The sequence below is a fragment of the Schistocerca gregaria genome, chromosome 3 (genome assembly GCF_023897955.1).
Source record: "Schistocerca gregaria isolate iqSchGreg1 chromosome 3, iqSchGreg1.2, whole genome shotgun sequence".
Classification (NCBI taxonomy): domain Eukaryota; kingdom Metazoa; phylum Arthropoda; class Insecta; order Orthoptera; family Acrididae; genus Schistocerca; species Schistocerca gregaria.
The window spans coordinates 819,465,546-819,478,356 of NC_064922.1; the positions used below are offsets into that span (position 1 = coordinate 819,465,546).

The window sequence follows — 12,811 nt, forward strand, 5'->3', positions numbered from 1 at the left end:
CGGGCCAGTGCGAGAACGTCGATAAGTCCGATGTCGAAGCAAATATCGACCACGATCAGCATTACTCAGGGGTGCCGCCCCTTCTCCCGGACGTGCTACGGGCCCGCAAAGATTAATGCTGGCACTTGCCGGGGGACAGCTGTCGGTGCCACGTGTAACCGAGAGGAAAAGCTTTTGCCTAGTGTCCACGCGCCAACCCCAGCCTTCATGTCCGTGGTATGTCTAGCGTGTTTCATAGCCATAGAAATACATAGTATCAAACATTTGATTTTAATCATATAACATCCCACACTCTCGCTCCTGAGTTGTGGTAATACTAAATTCATGTTACAAGCTCCTACGGCCTGCAGGGAACTCTGAGAAGGCAACTTACTGAACAATCAAAATTCACGCCTTAACGCAATTCAGAAAGTAATTAAGAAAACGTTAATACATGTAACAACATTTTATCTAATACAGTGTTATTCATAAGTACCTCCAGGGTTTCAGAGGACGGCTGTGGGGAAAGCCACGAGACGTACAGAAAATATACTTGAGTGGACAGAGTAGTTCATCAGGTTTCTTAACTCACATTACAGGTGTTCGGTATGAACACCATTTGTGACGCAGCAAACGTCAGTACGTCCTTGGAGTTCATGGAAGTTGCTGACACGAACTACTCGGGAAGACGCGACGCAGTACTATCCACTACGTTGCCTATTTTCAGGTGCGAACTAATTCGGTATTACAGTACGGACCCACGGACCCAGATGAGTTGAGACACACCTACCCCTAGCACAGCTGTACCATGATGCGGATTAGGAATCTAAATTTGGAGAGAAGCTCTATCAACTGATATGTATCATATTTTTGTAGGGCTTTTATTGTACTTGTAGATTTCGTCCAGTCGTGTACTAAAATCCTGGAGATACTTATGAGTAACCCTGTGCGTATTAGAGCTACAACCTTAAGCTGACTGTCAGTGTAAAATTCCTGCATATTGAGATCAAAGTGGCAGACGAACTTCTGTGTCACACAGGTCGTAGAAAGCGTTCACTCAGCAATCTTACTGTTTTATTACGACGATCATTCCTCCCTACGTATACCGATGGCAATAAAACATTTTTGCATTCAGAGAAGAAAGTTGCTGATTGAAATTTCGTGAAAAGATCTCGCGCATCGAAGAACTCCTTTACTTTAATGATTGCCACGCTAACACTCTTATCTTATCGGTGACACTTTCTCCCGTATTTCGCAATAGTGCAAAACGAACTGCCCTTCTTTGGATTTTCTCGATGTCCTCTAACAATCCTATCGGATAAGGATCCCATACCGGAGAGCAGTATTTCAGAGAAAAGTAATGTAGGGTGTCTCTTTAGTAGACCTGTTGCATCTTCTAACTGTTCTGCCAATAAAACGCGGTCTTTGGTTTGCCTTCATCACAATGTTATGTTCGTGATCGTTTCAATTTAAATTGTTCGCAATTGTAATTTCTATGTATTTAGTTCAATTGACACTTTAGATTTGTTCCATGACTTCAACAGCAACCGTTATATTTAATTTCATTATATACTTGTAACTATTTTATAGCTGAGATACTATTGTAATCTAATTTATAACTCAACTATGTCTTGCGGTATTTAATTACTATCATAGTAAAGTTGTATTCATGTATTTTGGTAATGTTTTATCTTGACGCTCTCTCTCTCTCCAGCTGTGGCTGGTGAATGACATAGAATTGGTAATAATAATAAAGGTAATAGTGATATATTAAATGATCGGAGTTGCAATTTTTTTTGTTTATTTATAGACGCAATCACATTCCTATGGCACAGTCATAACCGGTTTCGGCCATACGTTGTCAACGCATGGACCTGTGTTCAGTGTATGCCGCCTTTAGAATCTGCAGATAATCATTGTATGGCCGATACCGCTTATGACTGTGTCATAATAACGTGACTGCGTCTATAAATGAACAAAAAAAATTTACAAAATAATCAATCGCTCATTCCATTGACAAAATGTCGTTATTTCCAAAAAGATTGGAGTTGCTTCGCTTCATCGACAATATCTACTTCTAAGTTACTAACATTGGCTGCAGTTCATGGTTCGAATTCTGTAATATTTATTTCGTCGTATTTGGTAAAGTTATTTCGGAAATCCGTAATCAGTAACACCACTTTAGTGGTACTGTCATCGGTAACATTAGCATCGCTGTAGCGGACTTGAGGGATTGACTGCGTTTTGCGGCTGGTGTACTTTACATATGACCAGAATCTCTTCGGATTTTTGCCGTATTTGGAGACAGATTTTCGTTACGGAAATTAATAGTAGTGCTAAATTTCGACCTTCTGTAAAATTTCGTCAGTCTTGAAGATTTCGCGTTCTTTTACATTTGGCATATGAACGTATGAATTTTCTGTCAAGGACCCTTCAAAAGCATAGGAAGTAGAAACTGAGGTAGCATAGCGCCAGATAGTCATGGATACCTATCAAAAGCTGTATTGCTCACTTACTGATCGCCTAGGTGGCTTTTGTGTGGTTCATACCGCCAATGCTATCCAAATACACCGCTGGCCATAAAGATTGAAACTCTATGAAGGTGGCATGAAGGAATCGTCTAATGGGCTTGTAGCGTATTACATGTTTTGTCATGTGAATGATAAGCATTTCAGTTGGTAAGGAAAACTGCATCAACGTTCTGTACACAAGGGTAGATTACGCTGCATTCTCTCATGCAGAAGTCGCATTTTGAGGTTAGTTACTCTAGAGAAGAAACCACAGTGCGATGACATTGGGAGCGCCACGAACTGTCACGATTCGCGAGTGTAGTCTGGGCTTCCGATGAAGCATCTACAGAAAGAGACGCGCTGCTACTGGTGAAACCAACGACAACACTGGCATGAGGAGCGGTAGCATGTTGTCTTTTCTGACGAGTCCCGGGTCTTCTTACATCACGATGGACATACCCATCTGTGGAGATCCCGAAAAGAAGGAACGTTGCGAGATTTCATTGCCATCGTCAAAAGTGCCCAACATCTGACACGATGGATTGGTGAGGCGCTGGGTACACACCACCATCACGTCTGGTCCACATCACCTCTACTGTGGACAGCAGACGCTACATCCCGAGGTGGTAAGGCCAGTGACTGTTCACTATCTGTTAGTTCTTCGTGACGTTATTTTTCAACAACAGGGCCGCATGATTCGCGTGCTGTCCTCACCTCCCTCGATACAAAAGATGTTCGACTGTGCCCTTGGCTAGTGCTTTCTCCAAATCTGACGCCCAATGAAAACACCTGGTGATAGGTCGCTGACAGTCTGTCACGTCACCACTCACCAGCCATTACGAGTGGTCGGCTTTCGCACAGAACGGAAGTAGCATGGAATGACGTACCCGTACCTCTTAATAAAATGTTCCGGGCTGTTGTGCCATGGTAGAATGGATTTCACCTTAAAACTCAGTTTCGTCCTCAATTGCGGAGGACATTTTCAAGGGGTATCGTAGCTTCTTTTAATGACGATTCACACCCTGGCTCGCTACTGACTACAGAAAAATTCTGCTTCCGCGTAGTGGCGTGACGTCACATGTTTTGAATCCGCGAGCGCATTTGGCCGTTGTCGACTGCCAGTGTCCGCTGTTGCTATCAGCCCATGGTGAAAGACTGAATTCCCGTGCTGAAGAAGATTGGTACCAGATGTCATTCAATTTCACGCCCTCCTCCTTCCTACTGAAATTCCTGGGGTGTTTTACAATCTCTATATCCGCTCTGTATAACCTTTCATGGTATCTACTTGTGGCTGCCAGTACTTGCGTCCTGTCAGAATGAATGTGGTGGTCTCCTGACGGTAAAGCATGACCCGCAACAGCTGATCTCTCAAACTCCCCTCTTCTGTAATTGTACCGTTCTTTTTATAGTATCCACGTACGCCTCCCAACAACTACACGAAATCCTATAAGGTACTGCTTTTTGCAGCGGTTGACGAGCATCCTTAGCCGATTTCTTGTGTCTTTCGGGTTGGTTTGTAGATTACCGCGATGTTCCGCTTTTTCAAGTTTTTTCCTATACGGCCAGTGATATCCTTAACGAAAGGCAGGAAAACTTTCTATTTCACCAGCGCTTGAGCATCGCTTTGATTTCTACACGGTGGTCTTACTTGCTGCCACAAGCGAATACCATACAGAGAGGCAATAGTGTTTGTAAAACATATCAGGAATTTCATTTGGATTCAGGTACAGAAGAGGACGTGTACCATCTGCCACCATGCTGTTGTGATAGCAACAGCGGAGACGGCAGTCGAGAACGGCCGATTGCACTAGGGCATTCAAAACATGTGACGTCACGCCATCGCGCGGAAGCACTTGGAGGCGGAATTTTGCTGTAGTCAGTAGCGAGCCAGGCTGTGAATCGGACATTCAAGGAAGCCACGATCCCCCTTGGAAATATTCCCCGCAGATGGGAAGGAAACGTTGGGTTTTAAGGTGAAATTCATTCGACCACGGTATAATAGCCCGGAACATTTTACTAACTGTGACATTTCCGGCCATGAAAGTTTACATACTGCAATTAGTACCCGCACCTGTATCTGTCATCCAAACTCCGTTCGATACCCAACCAAGTTAGAGCCATCGTTAATGTCAGATATGGCAGCTCTGTGTACTACATTTCGCACCATGTAACCCACAAATTACCTCAAAACTTAATCAGTTATTCTTCGTACTACCCCGTATACACAGAGAAAGCTAAATTTCGTAATTTTCTATCCTCCTTGGAGTTTCAATTTTAATAAAATGTGGCTGAATACAAGTTAATGCAGATGCATGAGAAAAATACAATATTAATGTTGTTCTGCTTGATACATTCACATCGATTAAACTTCTAGCAACAACGTTAATAAGTGGCGTGAAATGAAACACACAAAGTCGGTTGTAGATCAGATGGATGGTCGACTTCGGTTTATTCGGAGAATTCTAGGAAACAGTAGCTCGTCTATAAAGCTGGTCACATACACAACTACTGTCCGACCGTTTCTTGAGTACTGATCCAGTGTTTCGATCCCCACCAGGCCGGATTAAATGACGACAACGAAGAAATTCAGAGGCGTGTAGCCAGATTGGTTGAAGGTAGTTTTTATCGACACGCGAGTGTTAGGGAAACGCTCCGCCAACTCAAATAGAAATCCCCGATCAGAAGAAGACGCCTTTTTTTCTCAAAACACTAACGAGAAAAAACCGGCATGTGAGATAGACTGCAGCACTATTCTTCTCTTTTGCACTCCTTGTCTTCTTAGAATGGCACCTGTACCCTACGTGCTCAATTATTTGTTAGGTGTATTCTTCTGCAGTCATTACCCTCTACATCTCCTTGTACCATGTAAGTTACCCCTGATGCCTTGAAATATGTCCTATCATCATATCCCTTTTCTTTTCAATGTTTTTCATATATTCCTTTCTTCGCCAATTCTGAGGAGAACCTCTTCATTCCTTACTATTTAGTTCACCTAATTTTCAACATTCCTCTGTAGCAACACATGTCAAACGCTTAGAGTCTCTTCTGTCTTAATTTTCTCACAGTCCATGATTCACTGTCGTACTGTGCTGTGCTTCAAAAGTACGTTCATAGAAATTTTTTCCACAAAATAAAGGCCTGTGTTTGATAATAGTACACTTCTCTTGGCGAGTAATGTATTCTTCGCCTGTGGTAGCCTGTTTTTAATTTATTTCTATTATTTTTTATTTCCTCCTTGCTTCCCTCATCACGGGCTATTTTGCTTCCAAGGTAGCAGTATTTCTTTACTTCATCTACTTCGTGATAACCAAATTTAATGTTAACGTTCTCGCTAGTCTCATTTCTGCTGCCACTCATTACTTTAGCCTTTCTTAAGTTAGTCGGAGTTGATATTCGTCATTCATTTGTCCGTTCATTTCATTCAACAAACCTTCCATCCTGAGCTTTAATGCCACTATTGAACCTTCCTTAGCCGCGCGGAGTGGCCACGCGATCTAAGGCATCAAGTAACGGACTGCGCGGCCTCTCCCACAGGAGGTTCGAGTCCTCCCTCCGTCGTGTGTGCTCGCGCGCGGCGCGGTTGTGTGTGTGTGTGTGTGTGTGTGTGTGTGTGTGTGTGTGTGTGTGTGTGTGTGTGTGTCTCGTTTAAGTAGTGCGTAAGTATAGGGACCGATGACATAAGCTGTTTGGTCCTTTAGGAATTCACACACATCTGAACATCTTTTTAACCTTTCTTTTGTCTCCGTCATTTCTTCTCCGATCTATAAATTGAACAACACGGCGAAAAACTACACCCTTTTTAATGCGACCTTCGTTCTTGGTCTTCCTTTGCTTTTGTTCCCTCTTGGTCCTTGTAACAATTGCATATTACTTGTCTTTCCTTACAGCTTGCTCCTGTTATTTTTTTTAATTTCCAACATTTTGCACCATTTTACGTTGGACGCCTTCTTCAGGTTGACAAATATTATGAACATGCCTTGATATTCTTGCTTCCACTATCAGTGACCACACGCCAAAGTGATCGCCATCTAACAGACCGAGATAAGAGAAATCAGGAATCGTATGGAAACACACACTGAGGTGACAGAAGTCATGGAATACCTCCTAATATCGTGTCGGATCTCCTTCCGCTCAGCGTCTCGACGCGGCATGGACTCAGCAACTCACTGGAAATCCCGTGCAGAAATACTGAACCATGCTGCCTCTATAGCCGTCCATAATTGCGAAACTGTTGCTGATGCAGGATTTTGTGCATCAACTTACCTCTCGATTATGTTCCAGAAATGTTCCATGAAATTCATGTCGGTTGATACGGGTGGCCAAATTGTTCTCTCGAATGGTCCAGAATGTTCTTCAAACCAGCTGCGAACAAATGTGGCCCGTTGACATGGCACATTGTCATCCATAAAAATTCCATCGTTGTTTCTGAACATGAAGTCCATGTATAGCTGCAAATTGTCTCCAAGTAGCCGAACACAACCATTTTCAGTCAATGATGGGTTTAGTTGGACCAGGGGACCCAGTCCATTCCATGTAAACATAGGCCACGTCCTTATGAAGCAACCACCACCTTGTGCAGTGCCTTGTTGACAACTTGGCTCCATTGCTTCCTGCGGTCTCCTTCACATTCGAAACCTACCATCAGCTTTTGCGAACTGAAATCGAGAGTCATCTGACCAGGCCACTGTTTTACAGTCGTCTATGGTCCAAACATTGTGGTCACTAGCCCAGGAGAGGCGCTGCAGGTCATGTCATGGAGTTAACAAAGGCATTCGCGTCGGTCGCCTGCTGCTATAGCCCAGTAATATGAAATTTCGTCTCACTGTCCTAACGGGTACGATGTCTACGATTATTTCGCGTAGTGTTGCTTGTCATATTAGCACTGACAAGCCTACACAAACGCCACAGCTCTCGGTCGCTAAGCGCAGGCCGTCGACCAGTGCCTTACCTGTGGCGACAGAGGTTGAAAATGGTTCAAATGGCTCTCAGCACTACGGGACATCTGAGGTCATCAGTCCGCTAGAACTTAGAACTACTTAAACCTAACTAACCTAAGGACATCACACACATCCATGTCCGAGGCAGGATACGAACCTGCGACCGTAGCGGTCGCGCGGTTCCAGACTGAAGCGCCTAGAATCGCTCTGCCACAGCGGCTGTGGCGTCAGAGAAAATTCCTGAAATTTGGTAATCTCGGCACACTCTTCACACTGTAGATCTCTGAATATTGAATTCCCCTAACGATATCCGAAATGGAATGTCCCCATACGTCTAGCTCCAACTAACATTCTGTGTTCAGAGTCTATTAATTCCCGTCGTGCGGCCACAATCACGTCGGACACTTTTTGACCTGAGTACAAATGACAGCTTCGCCAATTCACTGCCCTTTTATGCCTTGTGTACGCGATAGTACCGTCATCTGTATACGTGCAAGTTGCTGCTCCATGACTTTTCTCACCTCTGTGTATAGACAGTCGTCCTTACATCGCTTCATAATTCGAGTGGAACGGGAAAGGGAATGAGTAGCAGTGGTACAAGGTACCCTCCGCCGTGCACCGTATAGTGGCTAGCTGAGTGCGTTGGTAGACGTAGTTGGCTGGCCAGCTGTGTAATGTTACACTCCAATTTACGTCATCGAGAGAGATGCACAGCGTCAAGAAATATGGTTTTGCACGTGGTGGTAACTCCCTTAGAGCGGACATGTACCCCGATACGCCACGTGCAGCGGGGGAAGCGTTAGGTAGGCGAAACGGTGGCCGTCAGCTCTAGGTGCCTGAGCGTGGGCTGGGCTAGGCTCGTCTATTAGCAGAGTGCTCTCCGGGGCCGTTAGTCGGCATTATCCAGGGCGCGCCGCTCCAGACCACACCAGGGCGCATAGGCGGCACGGCCGTGGTCACGTACTGCGGCACCCGAGTGCGGGAAGCCCCCCAGATTGTAGCCGTGCCTTGCGTGCACGCAGTAGTAGTAGCAGCGACACAGAATATAAATGCGGCGTAGCTCTCCACGTAGTTTTGTGTGAAGGTACTGTTGCTGACAAAATTGCAGTGCCAGGAAGGATAGCAGCTAACGAAATGTTCCTTGTTGTGCATGTACAGTACGATAGGAAGAACACGCTATCTATCAGGCGTATCCGGGCACCTCCACGTAAAGTAGGATTGACTACTAGATGTCAACGGAGGCAGCATGAAATGAGGCAGTGAGTATTGTGTTGTCACTAGAGAAGCATAGCGGTTCGGTCAGGAGAGATCAAACTCAGAAGTCCAGAAATGAGACACTCAGATCGATACCAAACGTTGTACGTCGATAGATTATCAACCAAAACTCCGATTATTCGTACTATGCACTGTCGTCCAGCGGAACGGGCGTAAACGTTAGTTAGACGTAACACGAGAACTACGGAGCACAGGAAAAGCATAAAAGTGCATTGCAAAGACGTATAGCTTCCGTGGAGAAAGTTGTGGAGTATAAGATCGTCGTACCAAGGGTCTGGAGTTCAAATCCCAACCATAACACACTTTTTATTGTATTGTGCGTGAAAGTGTTATATGGCTCTATTAATACTTTCATACGTGTGATGCAGTTGTTTCTTTATTTTAATGCTCCACGAGTGGTGTCTGTTCTTTCGCACATGTCAGGCAGAGCACCACATCCATCTATACAAATGTACTCTATACGTTTGCTACTTTCAACTAAGGAAGCGAAAGCAGACTACCATAAGAACATTGATACAAACTCCAAAAAGTCCTACGTACCAGCAAAATGTTCTACCATATAACAGTTTCACGCGTAAACGGTTAAAAAAAAAAGTGCTATCAGTGGTGTTGAACAGTGGAGCCTTGGCACGCTGGCCTCATGTTCTATCAATTTTTAACAAAGTTTTGTTCGTTATTGTTCGTTGTATTTGGTCGTAGAGGAAGTATCATGGCATACACTGAAGTTTGTTGTTCATCCGTTCACTCAGTATTACGTATTTAGCGTATGACTAATACAGACATATCATGAAATTAAATTACATATACATATGTACATATTGACACACAAGAAACTTAAGTTTGTCTTTAGAACTGAACATCCAGTCCTTCAATCCAGCGCCCTGCATCTGGAGTTGTTAGCAGGAAGTCCTCTTCGGCGCCTTGATTGGCTCGATTCGTGCATTCACTGGCATTGTGGTGAACAGTCTGGTATGGAGCCCCACAGTCACAGACTGGATCAGGCAGCTTCTTCCACTTGAAGAGAGCATCCCTGCATCGGCCATGGTCGGTACGGGTTCTGTTGAGAGTAGTCCAGGTCTTGCGTGGTAAGTCGAATTCACTTGGAAGTTTAGCACCTGACAATATGCAGGTGCACATCTGTCACTGCTTCCCACCGACCTTTCCATTCTTCAAGCGGTTTGAAATCCTCAGCAACCATGTCAGCAGCATCGCACAGAGTTGGATGGCGTAATTTCAGTCTCTTACGATTTAAAAGTGGCAGGTCGCTATGCACGGATAGATTAGAATTCCTGGAGATCTTGTGGAATTCTCTCGTAAGGGCAGTACATCAGCGTAGATCAGGAGACATTATACCGGTTAACAGTGGAAGCCAATAAACTGGGTAAATCTGATTGCGCCGCATATTATGCACATTGTATTCAGCTTGGTATCAACAAGCCTTGCGTGATGACTGTTCGTCCAAACACGTGCACGATACTCAGCACTTGAGTACACCAAGCTCAGAGCTGAAGATCACAGGGTGGTTGCTGAAGATCCCCAGGTAGTTCCGCATAGCTTATGGAGGATATTGTTTCGAGTCCTCAACTTATGAGCTAAATTAAAGTGTTGTTTGAAGCATAGTGTACGATCCAGGATGACACCAAGATATTTTGGGTTCCAGTTATGACGAAGAATTCTGCCTCTCAAACTTAGTTCCAGTTTTACGTTCGTCAGCCGATTATTTAGATGGAAGCAACAAACTTCTGTTTTACTCACACTGGGTTGGAGTCTCCATACTTTGAAGTTATTATCTAATCCAGACTCAGTTTTTTTTATTACAGAGATCGAAAACGATGAGCTACAGTGCCGGCACCAATTCACCCACACGATATCTAGAACATAATCATTCACCGATACGCTTTACCTGTATCTGTAGTTCCAGTGTTACTTTTAGTTATCGTTTACGCATGTTCTACTCGACGAGAGCACACAGCACGAACTAAATATGTGTTTTGGTTGATATCCTATCTACACACAACGTTTGGTACCGGTCTCAGTGTCTGACATCTCGAGGTTTGAGTGTGAGTTACTTCGAACATGGATTAATCACTAGTTGTCAAAAATGGTTCAAATGGCTCTGAGCACTATGGGACTTAAAATCTGAGGTCATCAGTCCCCCTAGAACTTAGAACTACTTAAACCTAACTAACCTAAGGACATCACATACATCCATGCCCGAGGCAGGATTCGAACCTGCGACCGTATCGGTCGCGCGGTTCCAGACTGAAGCGCCTAGAACCGCTCGGCCAATGCGGCCGTCCCACTGGTTGTCACCTGAGTATCAGATCCATAAGGAACATACTAAGTCTTCTGAAGCTGCCCAAGTCGACAGTTGGTGATGTAAAGGAACAGCTTCAGCTAAACAAAGACCAGACAGCCCTCATGTTTTGAGAGACAGGGATCGTCGATTATTGCGGCGGGTGGTTGTAAAAAATCGCAGGAAAATCAGAGGAAGGAATTCAAAGTGCTGGAAGCAGTCCATCTAGTATAGTGACTGTGCGTCGGAACTCAAAAAGAATATGGCACAGTGGTGGAGCAGCTCCTCGTAGCCACACATATCTGCACTCTGTTCTAAGGTGGTGTAAAGAGCGAAGCCACTGGAACGTGAATGGAAACGGGTGATTTGGCGTGATGAGCCATGCTAACTCCTTCACAGCCCTGTGGAAAGGTTTAGGTGTAGCGGATTCGTGCAGAACGTTACCTGCCGCCATGTGTAGTGCCAATAAGGATGTACAGAGGGTGTGGTGTTAGAGTAAGGTGGTGTTTCTCGTGGTTAGGGTGTGGTCACATATTGCGGTAAATGCAAAAGAACGTCGGTTTGTTTGGTTTTGTGTTACTTCAAGGCGCAATAACAACTAGGGTCATACGCGCCCATGTCAGAATCGTAGAAAACGAAGAAAAAAAAGAATTAAAACCGACTACACGATAAGCCGCACCTGATTAGCCGAGCGGTCTGAGCGCTGCAGTCGTGGACTGTGAGGCTGTTCCCGGGGGAGGTTCGAGTCATCCCTCGGGCATGGTTGTGTGTGTTTGTCCTTACGACAATGTAGGTTAAGTAGTGTGTATGATTAGGGACTGATGACATTAGCAGTTAAGTCGCATAAGGTTTCACACACTGTTGAACTTTTTTTTCCTACACGGAAGCCCAATCGACGGAAGAAAAGACAGCTAGAAACATGTACTTGCAGAAAGATCCATAAAATACGCCATATATGAACAGAGGTCCTGAAATAAAGATTAAATGTCCTCCGCCATATTGCTACGGCATATAAAACGTAAAACACGGTAGACAGCCGATGCGTCATTCTCTAAAACGGCCGATAGCACAGACGGTAAACATAAACTGGAACGTAAGCGTTAAAAAAAATTCATTCCGTCACGAAATGGCGAACCGTCTAAGGTTGAGGGCAGTGAGCACAAAGTGGTGGGGGAGCACCACTTAACAAATTGCGGTGGCTAAACAGACAGTGCCCAATACGCAGTCTAACTAAAATGATCTCCACACGGCGAGAGGGCTGAGAAGAGGTCGTCCAAGCTGCTGGGAGAGGTTCAATTTCCCGAAGCTTTTTCCGTGAAGCGGGAGACCAGTGATGATGCGAAAGTGACATCACCTGCTGACAGACGGCAACGAAGAGATCGTCGCAAGGAGCGGAAGGACTAGCGGGCCGAGGTACCAGGATTGCAGCCTTGACGGCAGCGTCAGCAGCCTCGTTTCCCGTCAGACCAACGTGGCCAGGAACCCACGTAAACGTCACACTGGCTTCATCAAGAGTGAGCAAATGACAGCTTTCCTGCACCCGTTGCACTAACGGATGGACTGTGTACAGCACGCACAGGCTCTGAACGGAATTGAGACAGTCGGAGCAGGTGACGCAACTGAAAAGCCTGTGTCGCAGGATGTAGTGCTCGGCCTGATATCGGGAGAAGAACTCTACTGAAAACACTGAGCAATGTTCCGAAAGCCGATACTGAAAAAACGACGGTGCCAATGACGAAGGCACACTCGACAACACGGCCAGTCCGAGAGCCGTCGGTGTACACAAATGTAATATCGCGAAGTACCGTGCGAAG

At 45.0% G+C, this 12,811-nt stretch overlaps 1 protein-coding gene across 5 annotated transcripts in view; it reads left to right on the forward strand.

Moving 5' to 3' along the window:
* The window catches only part of LOC126354517 (putative polypeptide N-acetylgalactosaminyltransferase 9), a 1,011,821-nt gene that overhangs the window by 843,004 nt on the left and 156,006 nt on the right, over positions 1-12,811 (forward strand). The window lies entirely within an intron of this gene.